The following is a 6,910-nucleotide window of genomic DNA, read 5'->3' on the forward strand; positions in this document are numbered from 1 at the left end:
AATAGGGAAGAAGGATTTTCCCCTAGAGTCTTTGGGGGGCGAAGGCTTCCCAACGCCTTGACTTTGGATTTCCGGCATGCAGACCTGGGACAGAATGAATTTCTGTTTTAAGTCAGCCACTTTATGGCTTGACCTAATACAAACAGTGACCTTCAATATGTTTATATCACCTACTAGAGGAGCTGTACCCATGAATGGAAGAGTTTGGCCTTCTCATCAATAAAATATTGAACAACATGGGTTTGAACCGCCCAGGTCCACTTACACACAGATTGGTTTTGATAACTGTGAAACAGTGCTACTACAGTGTATTTTCTCTCTCTCTTTTTTTTATAGTGTATTTTCTCTTATGATTTTCTTTCCTCTAGCTTTCTTGTAACTACACAGAATATAATACAAATAACATACAGCGACACCTGGGTGGCTCAGTCAGTTAAGCATCTGCCTTTGGCTCAGGTCATGATCCCCAGGTCCTGGGATGGAGTCCAGCATCAGGCTCCTTGCTCAGCGGGGAGTCTGCTTCTCCCTCTGCCTGCCGCTCCCCCTGCTTGTGCTCTTCTCTCTCTCTCTGACAAATAAATAAATACAATCTTTAAAAAAAAAAAAAGAAACAAAAAACCCCAAATAACATGCAAAATACTGTTAACTGTTATCGGTAAGGCTTCTGGTCAAGAGGAGGCTATTAGTAGCTAAGTTTTGGGGGAGTCAAGATTATACTCAAATTTTCAATTGTGTGTGGTGGGGGGTTGGCACCCCTAACCCCCATGTTTAAGAGTCAACTGTATTTCACTTTTCTTTACATGGGGCAGGCTGCAGTTTTATTTTTATTTATTTTTTATTTTGAAAAGATTTTATTTATTCACTTGAGACACAGAGAGAGAGAGAGAGAATGAGCAGAGAGAGAGGCAGAGGGAGAGGGAGAAGCAGGCTCCCAGCTGAGCAGGGAGCCCAATGTGGGGCTCGATGTGGGGCTCGATCCCAGGACCCTGGGATCATGACCTGAGCTGAAGGCAGATGCTTAACCATCTGAGCCACCCAGGTGCCCCCAGGTGCCCCCAGGCTGCAGTTTTAGAAGGCACTTTTTCCTGATACTTCTGAGAGGTGGAAGAAATTCCCCTGTAATGATAATGAATAGGATCACTAGGAGAAAACAGGAATTCCCCCCACCCCTTGGCTTCAACCATAATTTTTATAACAAATCTCTGTCCCATATGTATTCCAAACTTCTTTTTTTTCACAATCCTGTTTCCCTTCCTTGTAAACTCTTTTTCAAGATATTTTCCACCACTTCCTGCTTAGGGAGTTTTGCTTTGTGTATCTTCATCTAACATTTGTGTCATGCATACACACAATTTTATCTCCTACATTTTTTATATAACATTGAATTGCATTGGCACACATTTAGTAAGTGCCTTTTCTCAGTGCTAAAATATCAACAATTTTTGAGATTTTTTTTTTTAAGATTTTATTTATTTATTCATGAGAGACAGAGAGAGAGAGGCAGGGGGAGAAGCAGGCTCCCAAGGAGCAGGGAGCCCGATGCGGGATTCGATCCCAGGACCCTGGGATCATGACCTGAGCCGAAGGCAGACGCTCAACCATCTGAGCCACCCAGGCACCCAATTTTTGAGATTTTTAATTTTGATGAAAATTGATACAAAATATTTTTCCTCTCAACACAAAAGATATATTTTTAACATGTAAGATATAAAAATGTATTCTGAAAATAAATATGACTTCACTGTATAAATAAAATTTGGGGCCTCAGGCTGTCTCAGTCAGTAGACCATGTGACTCTTGATCTCAGGGTCGTGAATTCAAGCTCCACATTGGGTGTAGAGCTTGCTTTAAAAAAAAAATGCTATAACACTGTTTCACTACAGGCAGTAAAATGCTGGGTTTATAACACTGGAGTAAGACTGCTCCCAAGTCCCAGCCCTAATGCGGAGGGAGGGTGCTGAAGCTTTCAACCTTCTAATCAGGGTTGGTTTCCCTGGCAACCAGTCCCCAACCTTAAGTTATCTGGAGCTTTCCAAATGTCAACTCATTAACATAAACTCAGATGTAGTTGAAAGGGACTTGTTTTGGAAACAAAAGATATTCATTTCCCTCTCTGAAGCTTTCAGGAAGTGAGGACAAAACTAAATATAACAAAAGATGCCCCATGCTACCTCCTGCGTGCTCACTCTCTCAAATAAATAAATCTTAAAAAAAAAATGCCCCTATGGCTCTTATATAGGAAATTACAGGAGTTTTGGGAGCTATGTGCCAGGAACAGTGAACAAACACCAAATACTGGGAGCCTGCGTGGCTCAGTTGGTTAAGCGTCTGCCTTTGACTCAGGTCATGATCCCGGGGTCCTGGGATCGAGTCTTGCATGGGGCTCCCTGCTAAGTGGAGAGCCTGCTTCTCCCTTTCCTCCCTGCTGGTGCTCTCTGTCACTATCTCTGTCCCTCTCAAATAAATAAATAAATAAAATCTTAAAAAAAAAAAAAAACCCAAAGACCAAATATCTATTACTTACTATAAATCACAGTATCACACTCCTTTTCTCTGAAACAGTTCCTCTGTCTCTCCTTGACTATCATGACCTTGACAGCCTTGGAGATTATGGGTCTAGTATTCTGTAGAACACCAGTTTTGTTATATCTAGTTTTTCCTTATGATTGACTCTAACTATCCATCTTTAGCTGAAATATCGCAGAAGTAATGATGGACTCTACTTACCACATCCTAGGAGGTAGTCATGATTTCAATTTATCCTACTAGGTGATGTTCACTTGATCACGTGATTAAGGTGGGACCTGTCAAGCGTCTATATTGTAAAGTTACTCTTTCTCCATACTTTGAAAATCTCTCTTTCCCCACCTTTTTATATCAATAAAGACTCATGTATCCCTATTTTATTCAGTGGGCTATCTGCTATTCTATCATTATTTATCCTGATGTTCAAACTGCTCCAGATTTGGCCAGTGGGAGACTCATCAAACTGGCTTCTGTGTTCTTTTGACATATCTCCCTTTTCTGCGGGGAGAGGAGTACTTCCTTACTTTCTAACACGACTAGACATCCTATGATCGATCATCTTGTATTTTTTCTGGCCCACTCCTGGGAGTCAGCCATTTCTTCAGAGAATCTTGATTCCTCTTAGTGGAAGATGATATTTAGAAACCAAGATCTGGGCAATTATGTTCTATCACCACAGAGTTCATCCAAGTTCCTTCTCTTCCTATATTTATAACTCCTTTTTCTGATAGAAACTGGCACCCATTAATCAGACAACAAAAAGAAATAAAAGGCATCCGAATTGGCAAAGAAGAAGTCAAACTCTCACTCTTTGCAGATGATATGATATGTGGAAAACCCAAAAGACTCCACCCCAAAACTGCTAGATTTCATACAGAAATTCAGTAAAGTGGCAGAATATAAAATCAATGCACAGAAATCAGTTGCATTTCTATACACAAACAATAAGACAGAAGAAAGAGAAATTAAGGAGTCAATCCTATTTACAATTGCACCCAAAACCATAAGATACCTAGGAATAAATCCAACCAAAGAGGCAAGGAATCTGTACTCAAAAAACTATAGAACACTCATGAAAGAAATTGAGGAAGACACAAAGAAATGGAAAAATGTTCCATGCTCATGGATTGGAAGAACAAATATTGTGAAGATGTCAATGCTACCTAGAGCAATCTACACATTTAATGCAATCCCTATCAAAATACCATCCACTTTTTTCAAAGAAATGGAACAAATAATCCTAAGATTTGTATGGAACCAGAAAAGACCCCGAATAGCCAGAGGAATGTTGAAAAAGAAAAGCAGGGATGCCTGGGTGGCTCAGTCGGTTAAGCGTCTGCCTTCGGCTCAGGTCATGATCCCAGGGTCCTGGAATCGAGTCCCACATCGGGCTCCTTGCTGAGCAAGGAGCCTGCTTCTCCTTCTGCCTGCCTCTGTGTCTCTCTCTCTGATAAATAAATAAAATCTTAAAAAAAAAAAAAGCAAAGCTGGTGGCATCACAATTCTGGACTTCGAGCTCTATTACAAAACTGTCATCATCAAGACAGTATGGTACTGGCACAAAAACAGACACATAGATCAATGGAACAGAATCGAGAGCCCAGAAATGGACCCTCAACTCTATGGTCAACTAATCTTTGACAAAGCAGGAAAGAATGTCCAATGGAAAAAAGACCGTCTCTTCAACAAATGGTGTTGGGAAAATTGGACAGCCACATGCAGAAGAATGAAACTGGACCATTTCCTTACACCACACACAAAAATAGACTCCAAATGGTTGAAAGACCTAAACGTGAGACAGGAGTCCATCAAAATCCTAAAGGAGAACAAGGCAGCAACCTCTTCGACCTCAGCTGCAGCAACTTCTTCCTAGAAACATCGCCAAAGGCAAGGGAAGCAAGGGCAAAAATGAACTCTTGGGACTTCGTCAAGATAAAAAGCTTTTGCACAGCAAAGGAAACAGTCCACAAGACCAAAAGACAACCGACAGAATGGGAGAAGATATTTGCAAATGACATATCAGATAAAGGACTAGTATCCAAAATCTATAAAGAACTTATCACACTCAACACCCAAAGAACAAATAATCCCATCAAGGAACGGGCAGAAGGCATGAACAGACATTTTTCCAAAGAAGACATCCAAATGGCCAACAGACACATGAAAAAGTGCTCAACATCGCTCGGCATCAGGGAAATCCAAATCAAAACCTCAATGAGATACCACCTCACACCAGTCAGAATGGCTAAAATTAACAAGTCAGGAAATGACAGATGTCGGTGGGGATGCGGAGAAAGGGGAACCCTCCTATACTGTTGGTGGGAATGCAAGCTGGTGCAGCCACTCTGGAAAACAGTATGGAGGTTCCTCATAAAGTTGAAAAGAGAGCTACCCTACTTAGAGCTTACCCTACAGCAATTGCATTACTGAGTATTTACTGTAAAAGATACAAATGTAGTGATCCGAAGGGGTACATGCACCCCAATGTTTGTAGCAGTAATATTCACAATAGCCAAACTGTGGAAAGAGACAAGATGTCCATCGACAGATGAATGGATAAAGAAGATGTGGTATATATACACAATGGAATATTATGCAGCCATCAAAAGGAATGAAATCTTGCCATTTGCAACGACGTGGATGGAACTGGAGGGTGTTATGCTGAGTGAAATAAGTCAATCAGAGAAAGACATGTATCATATGACCTCACTGATATGAGGAATTCTTAATCTCAGGAAACAAACTGAGGGTTGCTGGAGTGGTGGGGGGGTGGGAGGGATGGGGTGGCTGGGTGACAGACATTAGGGAGGGTATGTGCTATGGTGAGCGCTGTGAACTGTGCAAGACTGTTGAATCACAGACCTGTACCTCTGAAACAAATAATACATTATATGTTTAAAAAAAAAAGAAGAAGAAGAAGATAGCAGGAGGGGAAGAATGAAGGAGGGGAAATCGGAGGAAGAGATGAACCATGAGAGACGATGGACTCTGAAAAACAAACTGAGGGTTCTAGAGGGGAGGGGGGGTGGGAGGATGGGTTAGCCTGGTGATGGGTATTAAGGAGGGCACATTCTGCGTGGAGCACTGGGTGTTATGCACAAACAATGAATCATGGAACACTACATCAAAAACTAATGATGTAATGTATGGTGATTAATATAACAATAATAATAAAAAAAAGATGTGGTATATACATACAATGGAATATTATGCAGCCATCAAAAAACCCACAAAATCTTGCCATTTGCAATGACATGGATGGAACTAGAGGGTATTATGCTGAGCGAAATAAGTCAGTCAGAGAAAGACATGTATCATATGATCTCACTGATATGAGGAATTCTTAATCTTAGGAAACAAACTGAGGGTTGCTGGAGTGGTGGGGGTGGGACGGATGGGGCGGCTGGTGATAGACATTGGGGAGGGTATGTGCTATGGTGAGCGCTGTGAATTGTGTGGGACTGATGAATCACAGACCTGTACCTCTGAAACAAATAATACATTATATGTTAAAAAAAAGATAGTAGGAAGGGAAAAATGAAGGGGGGCGGAATCGGAGTGGGAGACGAACCATGAGAGACTGTGGACTCTGAGAAACAAACTGAGGGTTTTGGGGCGAGTGGAAGGATGGGTATTAAAGCGGGCACGTACTGAATGGAGCACTGGGTGCTTGATACATACAAACAATGAATCATGGAACACTACATCAAAAACTAACGATGTAATGTATGGTGACTAACATAACATAATAAAATAAAATTAAAAAAAGAAAAGAAACTGGCAGCCATTATCCTTAATATATTTATTTATTTGATCAATCCCTCTGTACATAACCAATCTTCCATTGTCACCATTTTGTCCTCCAACCCTGAACCCAATACTGACGCTCTTGTCATCTAGGCTAGCTTCACCAGATGTGACCTAAGCAGTTGCCCCAGGCCTGGTGCTTAGAAAGGCCCCACACTTGGGGAACCTGGGTGGCTCAGTCAGTTAAGCGGCTGCCTTCAGCTCAGGTCACGATCCCAGGGTCCTGGGATGGAGCCCTGCATCGGGCTCCCCACTCCTTGGGGAGTCTGCTTCTCCCTCTGCCTGCCACTTGCCCTGCTTGTGCTCTCTCTCTCTCTCTCTCTCTCTGTCAAATAAATAAATAAAATATTTAGAAAGGCCCCATGCTTGATTTAATGCTGTTGCCTTCTTAGAACTCAATAATTTTGAACACGGGACTCTGCATTTTCATTTTCACTAGGCCCCACTAATTATGGAGCCAATCCTCACCTAGCCCTGCTTCAGCTCAGACATCTTGTTTTAGGCTGGCCTCCCAGTGGATATCCTGTTCACCTACTCTGGTCAATCCCTAGCCTTCTGCACTCCTCCCGCACTCACT

Source organism: Callorhinus ursinus, unplaced genomic scaffold (genome assembly GCF_003265705.2).
Source record: "Callorhinus ursinus isolate GAN/ISIS: 27379988/994484 unplaced genomic scaffold, GSC_fseal_2.0 scaffold35, whole genome shotgun sequence".
Taxonomy (NCBI): domain Eukaryota; kingdom Metazoa; phylum Chordata; class Mammalia; order Carnivora; family Otariidae; genus Callorhinus; species Callorhinus ursinus.